Source organism: Pseudochaenichthys georgianus, chromosome 2, assembly GCF_902827115.2.
Source record: "Pseudochaenichthys georgianus chromosome 2, fPseGeo1.2, whole genome shotgun sequence".
In the NCBI taxonomy this organism is placed as follows: domain Eukaryota; kingdom Metazoa; phylum Chordata; class Actinopteri; order Perciformes; family Channichthyidae; genus Pseudochaenichthys; species Pseudochaenichthys georgianus.
Genome location: NC_047504.1, coordinates 6,753,179 through 6,772,781, shown reverse-complemented (window position 1 = coordinate 6,772,781; position 19,603 = coordinate 6,753,179).

Genomic DNA, 19,603 nt, shown 5'->3' with positions numbered 1-19,603 from the left:
AAGATGAATGAATAATCTTTGAGGTGTCAAATGAGACGTATGTATTCCCATTGGTGCTGTAAAATGAATTATGAAGCTTTATCAGCACTAAGGTTTGCTTTCAGTTAGAAAACAAATCAATAATCCCTTTTGGATTGTTTGTGAAGTACGGGTCGGTTTGGATTGAGAAACATTGGACTCTCATGGCGCTTTTCCACTGCAGGATCTAGCACGGCTTAGTACGGTAGGGTTAAGCCTTGGTAGGCCAGGCTCACTTTATGCTGCGTTTTCATTACAGTTTACCAACTGCATGGGGTGGTAACTATAGTAACGCGGTGTAGGCTGTAAGTGTAAATATCTTAAAGGGATCTTAAAGGGATCCGTGCATATCATAAAGAAAATGTTGCAAATACAAAGGATGTGCAGGCTATAATAGTAACGCTGGAAAACTAATAGCAATCATTTGGATCCCAATATGTCTCTACATCCCAATGCTCACACTCTAATAATATTTGAGGTACAGCTTCTCAAATACCTCTGTGACCTCCAACAACACACCCTTAGCAGGTCTTCCAATGCTAGCATACTGCAGCCAATCAGGACTAAGCTCTGGACCTGGGGCGACACCCTTGACATTTCAAGGCCAACACTTTGTCATCTTTAAAAAAAGCCCTCAAAACTCACCTTTTCACTCTTGCTTTCAACCTCTAATCCCCCTACCTCTATATAACTGCCATTTGCTATTGTAACTATTATGAAAGCACCTCCAACCCTTTTTGATCATGCAGGAACTGTAGATAGAAATTGTGTTTGTGAAGTCAGTCGATTTGTTGTACGTACCCTAAATATGCAAGCACAACTAAGTTAGCTTACCTGTACCTTGGTTTGGTGCATGGACTGGCCAGTTTCCTGTCTATCGGGGTGAGCTTTTCCCCCTCCTTTGGCACAAAAACTGCCTGTCCAAGGCTATCCTCTTTTGCTGGTATGGGACCACTTTTTATTTCAGAGCCTTCAGACCTTCTGAGGCTGCAGCGTTCACAGCCTCTGCCTCATGCTGCCACTTTTTTTTACATTTGTAAATAATGCCCTCACTGTGTCCACCAAACATTATTTTTTTCCTCTGCCAACCTCCCAAGGAAGAACTTCAATTTCACACCGTTTGAAATTGTGTTTATTGGCTCCTCTGTCAGGTCTGCCATGCTATTCCTCATGTAGTCACTGTGAATGAATAAAATCAGGGGTGGTTGCACTGACTATTTCTAGGCAATTGTGTGTTACATGAAGCTCGTAAAGGTGCACACACTGTGTTGTAAATCAGAATGTTTCGTATGTCGTCCTCATGCAACCTTTCGACATAAATCCTGCTAACAGCGCTATCAATTTCTGACCCATATTTGTGAAATAAAGGGTAGAAAAACTCATTTTACTTGCACTAACACATTCATAATGACTATCGCCATTATTGACAATGACCGAATCAACATTGACAGTCCATTATCATTAAGCAGATGTGTCATTCGTGAACAGTTTTAACAGAATGGCGGAAAAAACCGTGTTGAAGAATCTCATTTGAAAGCTAACACACCATTAACTCGGCATTATACACATCATTAACTCTCCAACCAATGAGATTTAAATGGAAAATTGTACGTACATTGAAACTAGGTGTTGTTCGGCTAAAGACCTGACTACTATGTTTATTGTATTTATTTCCTGTCATTTATTTAAGCACGGGGACCCTATGACTTATGATAACCTTATTTAAGATCGTTTTATTTCAGGTTAACAAGATGGCAAGTGGTTGCATATATACTGAGAAAAGCAGGGGACCAAGACAGCTTCCTTGTGTAACACCAAAATATATGGCATGTATTTTGGTATGTTCTTCAATACTAACATAAAAAAGGACTTTCAGTAACATATGATCCATATGAACCAGCACACTCAGAGAGACAAGCCCAGTTTTCTAGGCATTTAATAAAATGTCATGGTCAATCATGTCAAAAGCGGCACTCAGGTCTCAAAGAATATGAATTGAGAGTTTATTTACTGAAGTGTCAAGACGGATATCGTTAATTATTTTTGCTAAAGCTGCCTCTGTGCTGTGGTTGGACTTAAAACCTGATTGGTTTTTATTTTAAAAGCAGTTTAGATTTAGAATAAAAAACACTTTTTCAATTATCTCACTAATGAAGGGTAAGTTACACATAGGCCTGTAGTAGCTTGGCACTTTACTGTGAAGATTTGGCTTCATAACAGCCATTTTAAATGCACGTAAATACATACTCATATCTACAAACATGCAAATATGTGCATACTGTACACACAGTAAGTGAATAAACCAATGACGAAGCTAATCTAATCTGACTGCATTTAAAGCATTCATAATGTCATATTAATAACACACAAGAAGAATGGTTAAACCAATCTTTTACTCATTAGTTTGAATGATTTCACTTTTCATATCCAATCTTTGCAGCACAGTTTGAGTTGTCGAGCCACCAACATGATGATATGAACAAACTAGTGCTGCTGTATATCAAGTACACAATAGGCTCTGTGTGTGCTATCCTGGGAAACAAACAGGCAGGAAATATGTTCCCCTGTTTGTGATATTTTGGGAGTTTCTCGCTTGTCGATGTGAGCTAATGATTGAACAGTGGCTCCCAGTGACTGACATTAGCCGGGTTTCAGATTCAGTAAGAAGGGTGTGTATTCTCAGCTGCCTGTAACACAATCTAAAAGTTTGCCACGGCCCAACGGGTTGGTTCCACAACAACACTATTTTTGAATTTAGAAAGGCATGCATATTTCATTTGCACTGGCAGAGTATCAATCTCTGCCACATGGCACCAACAGTGGGAATATTGATTCAGTTTATTTTCTCATCTCAGAAATGAGGGCCATGTCTGCTGCCTCACACTGTCATCTTTCTGTTGGATAGAATAAGCCATGAATAATTCTATAGATTGTCCCCTTACTTGTTTTTACCACGCGTGATTTAGAGCCGTGGATTTACGTTTCACCCCTTTATACCTTTATACATACAGTCTATGCTTTATACACTCACACCACCCGGGTGTTTGCCTCCCCACGGCGGTTTCTGCTCGTCACTGTCAGCGGTGACATGAGCTCCATGTAAAGTTGTATTAACACAGATGTGCACACACACACACACACACACACACACACACACACACACACACACACACACACACACACACACACACACACACACACACACACACACACACACACACACACACACACACACACACACACACACACACACACACACACACACACACACACACACACACACACACACACACACACACACACACACACACACACACACACACACACACGCTGTCATCAGCCCCCCACAGGGTGCCAATATTATCCAGAGCCAATAACAGGAGTAATTTTCTCCCAGCCATGCCGGTGTTTACCTCATGTGGCTCAGATTGCATGGACATTGCTGTTTTCTCATTGTACCGTGTGTGTGTTTGTAGGGGGTGAAAGGCTTTTGAGAGGCTTTTTTTGTTCTCCGTCTCTCACTTTCCATCTAGCTTGGAAAATGTGCAGAGCATGTTATTTCTGTCTCACCTGCTCTCTACTTTGATAAGCTTACAACACTGGGAGGTGCCTTCACTGAAAAATCAGAAAAATAAATCACATGTTAACTAGATAAAAACATAATTGAGAAGTTAAAAAAACAAGAAGAAAATACAGTATGTTTTCAACCCATGAACCCATTACTTATTTAATTTAACATGCATATAGCTGACATATTCCTGCACTATTTCTATTCCTGTTTTGCACAATGTTTCTCAAATATCTTGTGTGTTGCAGTATTCTGAGACATAAGATGTTCGCTATTTTGCATAATCATTTACATGTATATAGGTTAATGCATTGGACACATCAGACACAATGTAAAACTGGTGTAAAAAGGAATTAAATCTGATCAACAGGAAGTGTGACATCACATTATCTCAGCTGTCATTCCCATGTGAAGGTCAGACATCACGCTGAATTATGAGCAGCCTGTGATTTGAATACAGTCCAGCTGGGATTACTAATAATGACAGTAATAATAGGCAGTGGTATAAAATGCCTCTCCTCCCTTTTACCTACGTCGTGTAATTAGCATCACACTGTGTGATTGATTGAGGCTTAATACTCCTTTGATATACGGTTTAAATAGGTCATTCTCACTGATGGTGTTATGGATACCAATGAGGAAGATATTTAATTCCTGTCATGTTCACTGTTGATTAAATTCAAATATCTGCCACGACGTAAGAAAGCTATTACAGCACAGCCGAGTGATGAAGGTGCATCTTCTGTATACTTCTTTCAAACAGGAAGTGGTGCATCTTGAATGTGTAATCCACCCTGATAAGGTAAAAACGAAGCCCAGCGTAATGAAGTTATTTCAGGCCACATTACAAGGCGATGCGTGCTCATGCTTTCATGATAGAGAGGGAATAATCAGCTGCCGGAGATAAAGGCGGGGTAATCTATCATCGGCCTGCAGGGTGCTGGGGTTTCCGAGCTGCGGACACCTCTTATATCCAAGAGGACGATCCATCATTAAACATGCTAACAAGGCGAGGGATTTTAAACATGAAAGATAACGCAGGTGCTCTGTTATCAGCACTCTCAGAGACCTCTGCCAGCGCTTATGGAGAACACTCCCTTATCTCCATCCAAGAGAAAACTGACCTTGTGACAGTGAAAGAGAGCAGCCCAAAGAAAGTGGTCCACAAAGAAAGTGAAAAACTTAAAGGGGCCCTATTCTGATCATTTAGTGTGATCTGTGTGACTATAACATTTAATTTAAAGCATCTTTAGGGATACTGTGCTGAAGCTTTATACATGTCTTCTGTAAATTGCTTTCCGTATGTTGGACATGTTGTGTTGAGCACATACTGTACTGTAGGGTTGCATCATCTGCTCTCAATGGAGAGTTGTTTTCTGGGTGTGATTGCTTCCCCATTTTAGCCAGTAGTGCTTTTGAGTGCTTTTTAATTCTGTGTGATGCAAGAGGCAGCGGCGGATTGGCACCAGGTACCACTCAGTGAACAACAACCAGTTTGTTTCTGGCTCCAGCTCAGGATAATAACTGTTGCAAGTCTTCATCCTGCCTTTAGCCGACCGTTTACTTTTTGGTCCAACCACGTAAACAGACTTCAATAAGCAAACAGCAAATGTTAGTACATACAGCAGTGGTTCTCAAACTTTTTCTATCAGGCCCCCCCTTTGGAGAGAAAACAAAGTCGGGCCCCCCCCCCCAACACAAATAGTCACGTAATGGGCCAAGTTCCATCCATCCATCTTCTCCCGCTTATCCGTGGTCGGGTCGCGGGGGTAGCAGTTCCAGCAGAGAGCCCCAAACTTTCCTTTCCCTGGTCACATCAACCAGCTCTGACTGGGGGGTCCCAAGGCGCTCCCAGGCCAGAGAAGAGATATAATCCCTCCACCTGGTCCTAGGTCTACCCCTTGGTCTCTTCCCAGCTGGACGCGCCTGGAACACCTCCCTAGGGAGGCGCCCAGGTGGCATCCTAACTAGGTGCCCGAACCACCTCAACTGGCTCCTTTCGACGCGAAGGAGGAGCGGCTCAACTCCGAGTCCCTCCCTGATGACCGAACTTCTCACCTTATCTCTAAGGGAGACACCAGCCACCCTGCGGAGAAAACCCATCTCGACCGCTTGTATCCGCGATCTCGTTCTTTGGGTCCTGACCCATCCTTCATGACCATAGGTGAGGGTAGGAACCAAAGTGGCCCGGTAGACAGAGAGCTTTGCCTTCTGGCTCAGCTCCCTTTTCGTCACAACGGTGCGGTAAAGCGACTGCAGTACCGCTCCCGCTGCTCCGATTCTCCGGCCCATCTCACGCTCCATTGTTCCCTCACTCGAGAACAAGACCCCGAGATACTTGAACTCCTTCACTTGGGGTAAGGACTCATTCCCTACTTGGAGTGGACAGTCCATCGGTTTCCTGCTGAGAACCATGGCCTCAGGTTTGGAGGTGCTGATCCTCATCCCAGCCGCTTCACACTCGGTTGCGAACCGATCCAGAGAGTGCTGCAGGTCGCAGACCGATGAAGCCATCAGAACCACATCATCTGCAAAAAGCAGTCGTGCAATCCTTAGTCCACCGAACTGCAGACCCCCCCCCCCACGACTACGCCTCGAAATCTGATCCATGTATATTACAAACAGGATTGGTGACAAAGCGCAGCCCTGGCGGAGGCCAACCCTCACCGGAAATGGGTCCGACTTACTGCCGAGGACCCGGACACAGCTCTCGCTTTGGGAGTACAGAGATTGGATGGCCCTGAGTAGAGACCCCCTCCCCCATACTCCCGCAGCACCTCCAGCACCTCCCACAGTAACTCCCTGGGAACTCGGTCATACGCCTTCTCCAAGTCTACAAAACACATGTAGACCGGATAAGCGTACTCCCAGGCCCCCTCCAGGATCCTTGCGAGAGTAAAAAGCTGATCCGTCGTTCCACGACCAGGACGGAATCCGCATTGTTCCTCCTCAATCTGAGGTTCGACAAACGCCCTGACCCTCCTTTCGAGTACCTTAGAGTAAACTTTCCCGGGGAGGCTGAGTAGTGTGATGCCTCTGTAATTGGCACACACCCTCTGATCCCCCTTTTTAAAAAGAGGAACCACCACCCCGGTCTGCCACTCCTTCGGTACCGTTTCCGACTTCCACGCAACGTTGATGAGACGTGTCAACCATGACAGTCCCTCAACACCCAGAGCCTTCAGCATTTCCGGGCGGATCTCATCCAATCAATCTGGTGCACTTTGAGAGCAACATGAAGAGATCTAAGGATACATCTCTCAACACCCGTATGAAACAGAACTGTAAGCAGATTTACTTTTTCTTTATGGATATTTTACAAATCACTCCCCTTTTTAAACGTTATTCTTGTTTTACTGTCATATAGTATTTCATACCTGTTTTTCATGTATTCTCTTATTTGTATTCTCTCTCTCTCTCTCTCTCTCTCTCTCTCTCTCTCTCTCTCGTGCACGCACACAACATAGCTCGTTCCACACACACACAGAGACCCAGACGTACTTGTATTTTCGAATCAATCATTTTTGAATTTATGATTTATTTTTCCTCCTGGTCTCTCACGCCCCCCTTGTCATGCCTCTGCGCCCCTCACTTTGAGAAACACTGACATACAGTAAGTGTGTGTGGCAGGGTTGTATTATTTATATTAAATTGGATGTTTAAAAAGGGGAAAAAGGACCTTGATTGAGTCAAGTCGCTTTGGGGAAAGAAAAACTTTGGTACAGAATGATGCCATATTGATTTTGAAGGCATCCGAATGTCTAAAGAGATGAGTTGTACATGTATTCAGTGTCTGTCCATCTGTCCTATTCCACTGTTGGGGAAAATAGTTTTGAAAATAATATTTCAAGGGCATGATTTTGCAGCCTAAGGAGCATCTTGCTATTCGGTTTCCCGTCTGTGTCCAATCAATGCTATCAAAGATGTTTCCAGTTCTGTAGATGGAATGACTTCTCCTCAAGTCCATAAAGGAAGACATACTTCTCCGCCCTTCCTCTCAAGGACAGAACAGCGAGGAGCAGATACTGTACTGCCGCAACCTGATATATATTCTGGACAGGATGTGTACTATATAAAGAAAGTGGTGGGCCTTTGTAAGTCCTGCTCCACTTTCTTCCAAAACTTCCCGAAGCCTTCCACTACACACGGGCGTAGATAAGCTGTGGAGAGTTGAAGAGCACAAACAATGTTTCCTCTGCGCCTGTCCCTCTATCTACTCCATTGATTACGCGGCAGCACATTTCCTTGTACTGTTTGATATCATCATGTGTAATACCAGATGGAACATTCGGAAAATTCTATCCAATTTAATACCACATTCACATCGCAGGAGATATTCTGTTTTTTACTTGTGCACAGTGATGGGAACATGGAACACTTCAGTCTGAATTATGGCGACTCAGAATAGGTTTCCTGTTAACAATCTCGGATACAAGATAACACTGCGAGGGTGATTAAATGTTTCTCATACACTGAAATAGACCTGCAATGTCATTTATTTCAGTGGAATAGTATTTTAATCTTAATTCTATAATGATAGGAGTCTCTATGTGTTTATACAGTAGGAGTTTCTATTACCTGGTTACCCCTTGGACTTATTTGGTATGATTTATTAGCCTTTATTAAACAAAGACCATGCATAAAACATTAATTCCAAAAAGAGAAGAGATGATTTATGCCATTTAGCTATTAGCGCATTTCCATCTGCAGCCTTTGGCCAGGTACACTCTGAAACAAATACTTTAGCTATAAGAAAACCAAACTATTACAATTAAATCCAGACATCTTACACAATATGAAGCTGTAAGCAACTTAAAAAGTTAACAAACCAATACAAACTTGCAACCATGAAGCAGGGTGGTGTTGAAATTGTATTTATATTAAATCAGATCTTTAAAAGGCGATAAAGCAGGTGGCATTCAAACCATTCTTGTTTTGGCCGTAAGTGTTGGCAATAGGTCTATACTTTTTAGAGGTGGACACAAATAACTATTACCAAACACTTACAAGTACATCATTTATTTTACACCAACAATTAGTTTGAGAGTGTCCAATTAACCAATCAGAATCGAGTATTCAACTAAGCGGTGTAATACATTAATAAAACAAGCTGGGGATATGAAATATAGCCTGTTGTACAAATGCTCTAAAAGGGATTAAGAGAATGTGACCATGAAATCTGCTTGGGTTAACTATAAATAAAGGAAATAATAATACAACAACAACACTTTAAACAACAATAATTATTACCCTAGCTTCAATTTGCTTAACATAGCACCGCTGACTCAGCATCAGTTTAAAGGCCACATTGAGTTTCGGTGCCCAGGCAGCGAGAGGCGCTCCGCTGCCTCTGGAGCTCCGGTGCTCAGCGTGTAAACCTGTTAGAGATTGGGATGTGATTCATGATCTTTACTGGATGTCATCCCTTTCTCTTCCCATCCCATTTTTCATGTCACTGTCCTCTGTATGAGGCGGAAAGATAATCCAACACTGTAAGACTCCTGGTTTATATGCAGTGTGAAATCCGGCCCTGTTCAGTGGGGAGAAGGGGGGGGGGGGGGGGGGAGTCTACTGTACACTGTGCTGCTGAAAGCATTTGGACATTGATCCCATTTGTGCCAGAGAAATAGCTCAGTATCTGAAAACATGGAAATAAAACCATGCAGTATACGTTTGCCCCTCAGCAGGTCTTGCAGGCTGGTTGCTGCTGATGCGATTTAAGACAGTTAGCTCCTGAAAGGCCTCTAATTTCTGCCCCATCCTCGAGTCTTAACAGAGTTGTATTGCCTGCCTGTCCGGTGTGAAGCGCAGAGCGATTGTCCTCTAATGAGGAACAGTTGAGAAGCAATCTAACCCGGGAGCGGGGACATCATTGTTCCCCTGCTACATCCAATTTGCCACGGATTGATCTAAATGTAGCGGCCCTAGCTCCGGATTAGTGATATAACTAGTCGCAGGCGCTTAGACTCCCAGGCACCACTGATTGATTGAGTTTCAGTTGGGGACACGTGTGCAGGAAGAAACCCAGCTCATTTGCTCTTCTCATGTTATCTCTAGACTTGTTCAGCACAATGCAGCGCGGTGATTTAAGTAGACGACGCTGTCATCTGTGGGTCTCCCCTCCGGGCGCTGAGTGACTAAACAATCCAGCTGTGTGTTGATAGACTGAGCTCAGGAGGGCCACAGCAGGCCAAGGTCGCCACGTTGAGGGAGACAATGACAGGGAAAGCACACGTCTTTTATCTCGTGGAGGTGAAGCAGTGCTGACGGGGAGCAGAGCGCGGGCCTGACGCTGATTAATAGCTGCGAGGAGAGAGGTTACAGGAAGCACTCTGGATGCATTTGGAGAGTTGTGGGCTTTCTCTTCACTTTCTACATGTTTGTCTGAGCTGTATTTTTAATTGGAGGGTTGATGAGGTGGTGTACCTGTCAGGTCAGGTCTCTGTTTGGACCAGACAAGCAAAAGCAAAACAACTTTTTTTTTTTGTTCAGCCACTCTCTACACTTTGCTAGCAGACCATTGCTAAGGACACTAGATCAAGGGGCTATGCACACTTAACAGGCTGTAAGTGTAAGAGCCCAATGAGACTGCATATGTGTTTACACTTCTCTTTGCATTACAGCCCCGCTCTGATTATCATTCCGCCTGTCTGCGGCCTTGTGTCAAGGTGGTTGTGTTGATGATTACACGGCATACTAATAAGCATCAATGCAATCCATTCCAACGAGCTGCTTTGCTTTATCTGACAAACAGATATGACATTACTCATGTGAGAAAAAGCGGTGCGTGCTGGAGCCAGTCTGATTCATATTCAGGGGTGAATTTCACAATCCCCTCTGACACGGCCCATGCCTCGGAATGTCAGAATTAATAGGCAAGACTTCCAGTTTCTACCTGTTCTGCATGGCGATGCCGGACCGCTGTATCTGGAGATTGGAGGCCATTACGGATCAAACTATTTCTGGGAATGCCTGCAAATGAGGCTCTGCGGCTACCTGCCTAATTAAAAGTGAAAAGGAGTACCGCTCGTAGCACTGAGACACTCGAAGGATGTCCTGAGGGAGGAGCAACTGCAGTTGACCATATGCGGCTACTGCTTTCATCCCCGTCTCTTTCAGTGCACCGTGTTGCCTCAGTGTGAAAACAGCAGACCTGAGGCACGACACCGAGTGACACAGGACGGAGACCAAACCAAAAAGCACACAGTGTCACCATTAAAGCTTTTATTTCTGGCTTTCATGGCTTCAAAAGAGCCATGATTGGTGGAGCTGCTTTGATCTTCCTCTGGGGTTAACTCCCAAACATATCGACATGTTCTAGGTGGGAGAAACTCAGGTTTTTGGCTTTTCGTTAACCCTGTCACAGCTTTGTAAAGAACCGTGTGCAAACATAATAACAGGAAGATAGCAACCAGTGTGTCTGCATTCTCTTTAAGGCGTGTGCTAACCAACTTGCCTTACACACACCTGTTCTCTCTACCTAGTCTCTACATGTTTTACATCTGGTGTACTACCCAAGAAGTGTAATGTCTGTACGATAACAGCCCAATTATGTGTGTTGTCCACAGTGACATGTCAAACATGGCTGCCGGGTCTCCTTGTAGCAGAACCGCAGATGTTTAGTCAAGATTGTTCTGGAAGTTTATCAACACTTAATGACTGCAGGAATAATTAAAAGTAAGACGTCGCGTTTAATGTCACTTAAGGTCCAATTACTGAGGGTGAGAGGTGGTGAGGCGGCAGAGCTGGAGTTTACGCTGCACTTCACACCAAGCGCTGCCCAGGGAGGGATGAATGTGCAGGAACAAAGGGAATGCTGGGATATTTGAGGAAGCTTTAGATGGAGGCACGTCTCATCTGCTGCTGCATCGCCTCACAGCTGGAGAGCTCTGCTCATTTAGCTGCGGGACTCTGCTTCTGCTTGTGTCAGATATGAATGTGTTTCAGCGCCCAGCTTTCAAAGCTATTCTTTTGCCGTCACACTGAGGTTTATAAATGCGTACCCCGGCTTGAACATGGCTGTAAAAGTACACGTGTTCTTCTGAAGAAGGGGTACAATTCTCCTCTTCAACTGCATAGTCACTTGACAGCTTTCACCTGTGTTCCCATCTTCGTTGGGTTCAGTGCCATGACAACTGAGCAAACTCCATCTGCTGATTGTGACCATGCTGTTTCTCGTCAAACTAAGCACTTAACTAATTTCTGAGAAATTAGTTAAGTGCTTCCTTCTCTTCTTTTCTGCTGCAAATATAAAGTGTTATGATTAAAAAAATATACGGAAGAGGATTAGGGCCAAATGTGAAGAAAATAAATCGTATCACTATATCTGGGTGGGCCGTTTGAAACTGGTAATTTAAGCATGAAGATGTGTTCAAAGCAGATTGTAATTGGTTGGTTAATTCATCACAGTGAACATAATGTTTGTTTTTATGTTTTTTACTGATTATGTCCTGGCGCTGTGCACTAACACTGAAGCATTATGGGTCCCTTGGTGAATTACAACTGAATGGCAAATCGATTGAACCGGAGGAACTGAAGATTATTTAAAAAAGATGCAAATCTCAACACGTCACATCTCACATTTCTGCTGCGCTTTGAAAGCAGTGTAAACAGCAAGGTCTGCTCCTGATTGGACGGTGGTGGTGTTGGTGGTGTTGGTGGATGGGAGGGGGGTACATCTTGGAAATAGAGGCCTGCCAAAGCGCCAAGTAATTAAAATAAAAATAAAACATGACGGTCTTCTAAAAGCTTTAATGAACAAAAAGACTAATTAATTGCAGTGTGTCAAGGAGCACACTCACATTGCATTATAGATGGGCTATGAGGGGGGCAAGGGGGGCTCAGAGTAATGTGAGATATATCACCCGCTGAACAATTAAAACACAGAGTCAAGTTACATCACAGGATCTCTGTTGAGCTGTGGCACGGGGAGAGAAACTCACATATACTTAGTAATGTATTCTATAATTAATATATTGACTAACCACCAGATCACTGAGCTTAATACTGACTAAGTGCCTGTGAAAACAACATCACTGTAAGGCTGCATAATGTGGAAGAATTTAAAATTGGATAACTTATATCTACTTAATTTAATCAACTTTAGATTTGTCTTTTTAGAAGATCCCACGAGTACATTTCCATATATTAACACCTCTGATCGTAGCATACACTCCACTTCCTGCCACATGTGATCGGCTGGCTTTTGAAAAGACCAGATCAAATAGCACTTATCGTATTTGACTTTCTTTACAGGGGGAATAGATAGGTTCAGTGCCTGGATACGAAGCAGCTTTTGATCGCTCCTCATTGTGCCGTGACACCTGTGTGATAGCTCCGCAGCGGGGGTTCGCTCTGCATCACTGAGGAAGAGCTCAGAAGCTGTTCCTCAAAGGGGAGTGAGGGGCCACGGTGAGCCTTTGATGGCTGATTCCCTCTTTCTCTCCCTGCATGATGGCCCTCTCTCTTGAAGGCATGCTCCAAGGTGTCCATTGAATAGGATCAAATGACAATCATGGATTAATGATTGAACATACAAGCATTAAAGTATGTAACCTTGTTTTTCAGAAATGAACAATATTTTTCGCCTGATCCAAAATTGCTCAATTAAAAAAAAAAAAAATCCTTGTATTTTTTTTAAAATAACTTCATTTCACCTTTTGATGTTATAAGTGCCCCATCCACTTACTCCGAGTGCATTTTGCTTCTTCCAACTGGGAGCGTTATGTTATACTGATGGCAGATAATTCATTTCGCAAACCTAAAAGTTATAGAGACAAAGAAAAACCCTATCTCCATCCACACCATCGCTTCAGCTCCACCGCCAGAACACTAGACTAAAGTGAGCTTATGATTTCCTGGAATGCAAACAGCCATGCAAATGATCTCTTTTTCCCGAATACTTCTAAACCAGACATGATCAAGAGCTTTCAGCGATGAGCCTTTAGCGCAAATAGCTCAATAAAAGACGATGGACCCAAATTCATCGTCATTGCCGCGCTGGGAACAAAGACTCTCCCCGCGGTGCTTTATAATCCATCATGTGAAACAGTGCTGATGCAAAGATTGCACTGCCTTCCCTTCTGATGCACCTCGGCCGCATGGCGCTGCATTTTCATTTCATGTTCAACAGAGCGGAGGTGAGAGTCTTCACGGAGTGTTACCGCTCTATCACACGCTCACTGGAGCATGTTAGGACGCACAGCTTCACCCCTCACAGATACCGCGGCTTTAGTCTTTAGCAGGGTCCTCACACATCTCAGTTACTGTGCAAACATATGGACGCATCCCAGGACGTGCATAAAGCAGTCACTATGACTTAATGTCCTTTCACACATCTGTATAATCCTTCATGTATCATAGTGTCATTGTTAGGTTGCATCAAAGAGCACCTCGCCCACATGCTACCGCTACAATGACTGTGCCTTTTTCCTGCACACAAAGGAATGAATGCTTTCCAATCATCTGGGTTGATAAAACTAAGATTTACAGCAAAGAGACTGGTGTTCCTCCATGTTGAGAGCTCGTGCTTCTCAACAATGCATGTCCTGGAGGATTTGGCAGGAAGCAGCGTTTGGTTAGCCGGCAAGAAGACAAGCAGGGCTTCCTCCTTTTTATGTTCAGCAGACACACGCAGAGTCAGCTTTCCTTAAGAGAGCTCCTGGGAGGCGAGTGGCGCCGTAATCCATTTATGGCACGAAGAACTCAAGAGCTGAATATGAAATCAGTGTGAAATGTTCTCGCGCCTATTTGGGTATAAACTGAGCAAATGTAAAAGTTGTAATAAATTAGAAATCATTGGCATATGGTAGATTGTCTGCATAACTACCATTTGATACAGGTAATGGATTCTTTAGCGTCTCACCAAGAGATCAGAAGAAAGTAGATGAGAATTGTAGACGTCGCCAATAGAGAGAATATCTCCATTGGTGCCATGATGGACGTAACCCAATGAAATCCAACATGTGTTTACACGGCAAACATGTACGGCATGTACTCAATCATGTTCTTGTCTATTGTAACCCATTGAGACGAACACAAGACGAACTCAGACTTTCTGAGATGACACGGGATCACTGTGTTCCCAGGGCTCTATCTCTACACGTCTATCTTATCAACAACAAACTCTTGAGCTAACAAAGCCTCTGCGTTCTCATTATGTTGCGTGTTGTCTTTCCTGATTGCAATATAATCCTCCGAGCTGCCCTCATCACTTCTTCGGTTACTCTGGAGAACCACAATTACCCTGCAGCTACTTCATCCTAAATCATTCAACTTTTACAGAAGTGACAAACATGAACTGATATGTGTTGTATTTGCTGATGTGCTGCTTTGGACGGTCCAAACAGGCGGGAAAACACACAAAGACAGGAAGTAAAAACAGACATGACTCAGGGCATTGATTTGACGAATTAAAACATACAAGACAATACCAGGAACCGAATTTAGACAGCATTTATTTGATTATTTGGGGCTTAAAATGATGACCGTTATTTCAAAATGTACCTTATTTTATTGTATTATCAATGAGAAGGTGCAGATTCCCCCTAACTCGCTTAAATCTGTGTGCTGCAGCTGCTCCGGGAAATAATTCATCAGGATTGAAACCAGATGAAAAGTGAAAGACTGTTAAAGCAAGAAGCCCCGATGGGAATCAGAGGAATTGAATCAAGAAGACGGGGGGGGAAATGTCACCCCCGTGTCACCCTCTACTTAGCAGCACTCCCATTAAAGTCTTAGTCCGACTCCAGCACCCTCTCTGGAGCATCTGCAGAGTTTACAGATATGACTCCCAATCCCACTAACGATACTCTCTGATCCTGGGACACCCAAATCCTTTTTGTGCCTTAACAAGATAATTAAACACTCCTGACACTCAAGACTGGGAACAATGTCGTCTTCCCGGCAAGCGCCGCAGCAGGGGGTCGAGGGGAAAGCTGCAATATGGGATAAGAGATGCTATATCCCCCAAATGAGGTCCTCAACCCCTACATCTTAAAATGTATGGTAATCTTCTTATGCTGCTTGTTTGATGGCTCGAAATAGAAAGTGGAATGGAAAGAAAGCATGGCAGACAAGGTTGAGGCCTCATTTCCAGGAGGTGCATTCAGAATCGTCTTATTGAACACAACCTCGATCAAGTGTCCAATGGCAAGGGTTTCAAATTGTATAGGCTTCATTTCTTTAGCTGTGAGATTCCTTTACAGCACCACAGTTCACTGTAGCCATGCAGAGCTGTGTAATCCTGTTACACACACAACACCAGCTACAGCCCGGCATGTTCAAGAAACAGGGTTTTTTTATATTTTAGGTTCAGGGGTAGTTTGGCGTGCTGGATTACTAATTGATCTTGTTTTACATTGCAAATGAGTCATTCATATTAGTGTTGGCTCCCGCTCAAAGGGAGAGTGCACTGGTCTTATCCATCCGCTGCAGGAATTGATTAGCATTGCACAGAGAGTGAGTCTTGGCAGCATCCGACAGAACCATGCAAATGTGAATGAATAGCTAATGTATCGCGGGGAGGATGTTTGTTTCTCTCATGTCGGGGATTTCCGAGGGGAATGCATTTCCAGGACGGCAAGAAAATACACCTCTCAAGCAGTGTGTAGCGGCGCGATACAAATGCAAAACGTGTGGAGTTCCAGCGTCTGAGCAGATTATTCACCCCTGCGAGTCAATCGTGTGTCGGCCTCTCTGAAGGGAGAGGAAGGTGCATTTCATTTTTCATTTGCCGTCTCATTATGACAATCCCCAGGCCTCCAGGCGCCCGTCTCTGATGCAGATTGTTGCTTTTCCGTGGAACGAGATTTGCCGTTCTGTCGTGCCAAGCTCCGCCTGGATGTGCCCGCCTTCACCAGCTGCGGTGAGCCAGCAGGGCCTCGGGGCGGGGGTCTTACAGGTCACATGATGCGTAAATACAAGGCTGCATGCTTAGTGATGCTATCATGAGCCTGGACAGAAGTCAAGGTGCTGAGAGGCTACTGAGCCTCTTTGGCCAACAGCCATCCGTGCTGGTTGACAGCGGTCACATCTAATTGGGTTGCTATGGGGGGCCGTTTCATGTCCTGCTGCTGAGACTGAAGAGCTGTCGGTAACATTAAAGATGTCATGTGCATCACTTACACATCAAGGCGAGGAATAGTTCTCATTCTGTCAACAAAAGACCTAGAAACGGGAAGTCCATCTCTTCTTAGTTTCTGAAATCCATACTCAAGTCCATTTGTATGAACAGTTCACAAAACAACCCTGTCTCCTAAAAATTACGTTCCCACAGAACTAAACTGCATTCTCAATTACGTTTAGCAAGAAACGTATTTTCTCCTACGTTACGTTCGTTATGAACGTATCTCAAATACGTTTATTTTCTACATATCTTTGCCATTTATTGTCTTATAGTCATTTCTAAATATCACTTTAGAGCACACATTTGAAATCAGTAGGGGAGGCTGTAATTTCGCCAGCTGTTACTCTCATGCTTGAGGCAGAAAATAATAGTTTTTAACATGCCAAAAAGCTGCTGTGTCTTTATTGCACCTCAAACATTAAAACAAATCCAGAGTTACGTGTTTCTGTACTTCCTCTAAGAATAAAGGACAGTAACAGAAGATCTCTGTGACTTCAGGCTTGATCGCCGTTTAAATGACACCGTTGGTTTCCCCAAAACTGGGCGGGGCTGTAAAGTGACGTAGTTTTACTCTCATCTATTATTCAAAACCATTCTATTTATTCTAACGTAAATTAAATGCCAGTGTTTTATGTTTTTATTTTAAATCGTATAATGTCGGACTTTTTTCCCATCTGTGAGGAAAAGAAATGGGGCTTAGAGCCTCAAAATACTGAAATCTGTATTTTTGAAAATCTTTTTTCCTTATTTACTCAACAATAACACACAATTATCCTTGTTTTATTTATTTGTTTAATTCTATAATCTTGGGCTTTTTAGCATGCTTTTTAACCATAAATAAAGTCACCGGAAACAGACCTAGGCCTCAGACCCGGCGTCATGGGCGGGCCCCATGGGGCCGGGCCCGCCCATCCAGGATTTGGGCCCGCTGTTTTAATCAGGGCTGAATACAACATTTTAATTGTTTTATTATTATGTTCAGTGGCTGCGCCAGGGTATACTGGGGTAGGCTACAGCCATACCAATAAATGGCTTAGCCCCAACATGAAAAATGATTTTAAAGTAAGCTAAATAAAGTCCGCCAACTCGCGCGGAGTAAATTGCACAGACAGCAGTTAGTAAGATTGATTTCAGAAGTCACTTAGCTGGAAATACCGAAGACTAGAAACGGTTTGAAAACTTTTGTCACGTAGTGATCATCTTCTCAATAGAACATCTTTGATAATGTCTTCTGGCCAATCAGAATCAAGATAAGACGTGGTGTTGTTGCAGGAAGTCCCGACGGAGAATACTTTTGCTGTCGTACATCTCTATATAAATCGATACAACATTACGTGTTGATAGAAATCAACACGTAATTAAATAAGACCCCACGGTTTGACGATTGATGTGTGGGCTGTCTCATTTTGACACACAGAACAATGGGGGCAATCCACCCTTATCCACAATGTAAAGTAATGCACAGCCTCTTCCCTCTTCTCTCTGTGAGGAGCAGCAGGTTCAGCTTTCAGAACAAAGTAACAAACAACTGAAATGGCATTATTATTTTTTAAATATGTTGTGTAGTTAGATTTCTTTATTTTTCTTCTCAAGAGAGGACCAGAATGTGTATTTTATGTTAGTATTTAAAAAAATCTCCTGGGGGAGAATCTCCCCAGACCCCCCTGCAGTGTTCTTGCTTTTCTCCTTGGGGGTCATCACATAACGGCATTGTAATACACGGTTCGGCTGCATTAAATATTACACATCTGCTGTAGTTCTTTATTTATAGAGCCCTGATGAGAACTTCTGGACAAACAGGAGAACTGCCGCCAAAACTGAATATGTGACGTGGATCATAAATATATCAACAATTAAACAACACCTTGCATTTCTTTTCACAAAATACGGCTCCTTGCAGTATCAATACTAATTCGGCTGACTTTTATATTTGATCCAATTGGTAGATAGGTTACATTTACACCATAACGGTGCACAGCTGATAGAAAAGGACTTGTAGTTTTTAAAGATATTACTGATTTTCTTTGAATATAAGAATGTAAATACTGAGTTGAGAGAATAGTCAGGGGTTTGGGTGATGGGAGACACATCTATGGAATCACAATTTCAATAGCTTACCATTAAATGACGGATATGGCTTTCTGTCTGTGATGTTTTACAAATCAGATATTAATGTGTAGAAGTAAAGCATGAGAAATAGTATAGCAATATCCTGTAAAATTATGTAAAAACGTGAATAAAACTACACATCTTCAGATGTTATACATACATAAGTGTCCTACACTAATAATACAAAGTTATTATTAGTATGCTGTGTGTACCTTGTGTGCATCGCCTAGTGGTTAAAGCACGTTATTGAATTATTATTGTTGAATAATGTTATTTTTGTTGAATAATGTTATTTGATGAAAAAAATATTAAGAGTACATACTTTCATAGGAGGAAAGTAGAAGGTCTGTGATAGAAATATAGAATATAAACAAATCAAGAAGATACTGTAAGTGACAGTTTAGTGCACGATGTACAAAGATATTAATATGAGGATGTGAAAAACAGACAAACTAATTAACCTTTATTAACACATTAAAGAATACTTTTAGTGGGTGGCCTCCGACTCAGAATCAGACATGATAGACGAAACTAAGTTGTACTATCGGCGGGAGCCGCTGTGAGCGATAAACCAGGGTGTGTTTGTTTGGCAACTCTGACGTCACGCGACGCCATCTTGCGGAGGAGCGGCTGAGAAAATAAATCGTCGGACTTGGTGTTGGGGGTTGAACAAAAATAAATATTGCGCATTGCCAGACGCATATTATCTCCGATTTTAATACTGCAATATCTTAGATAGTGTTGTAGCTATATGATTTCGATTTTACTGGCAATTATAAAAA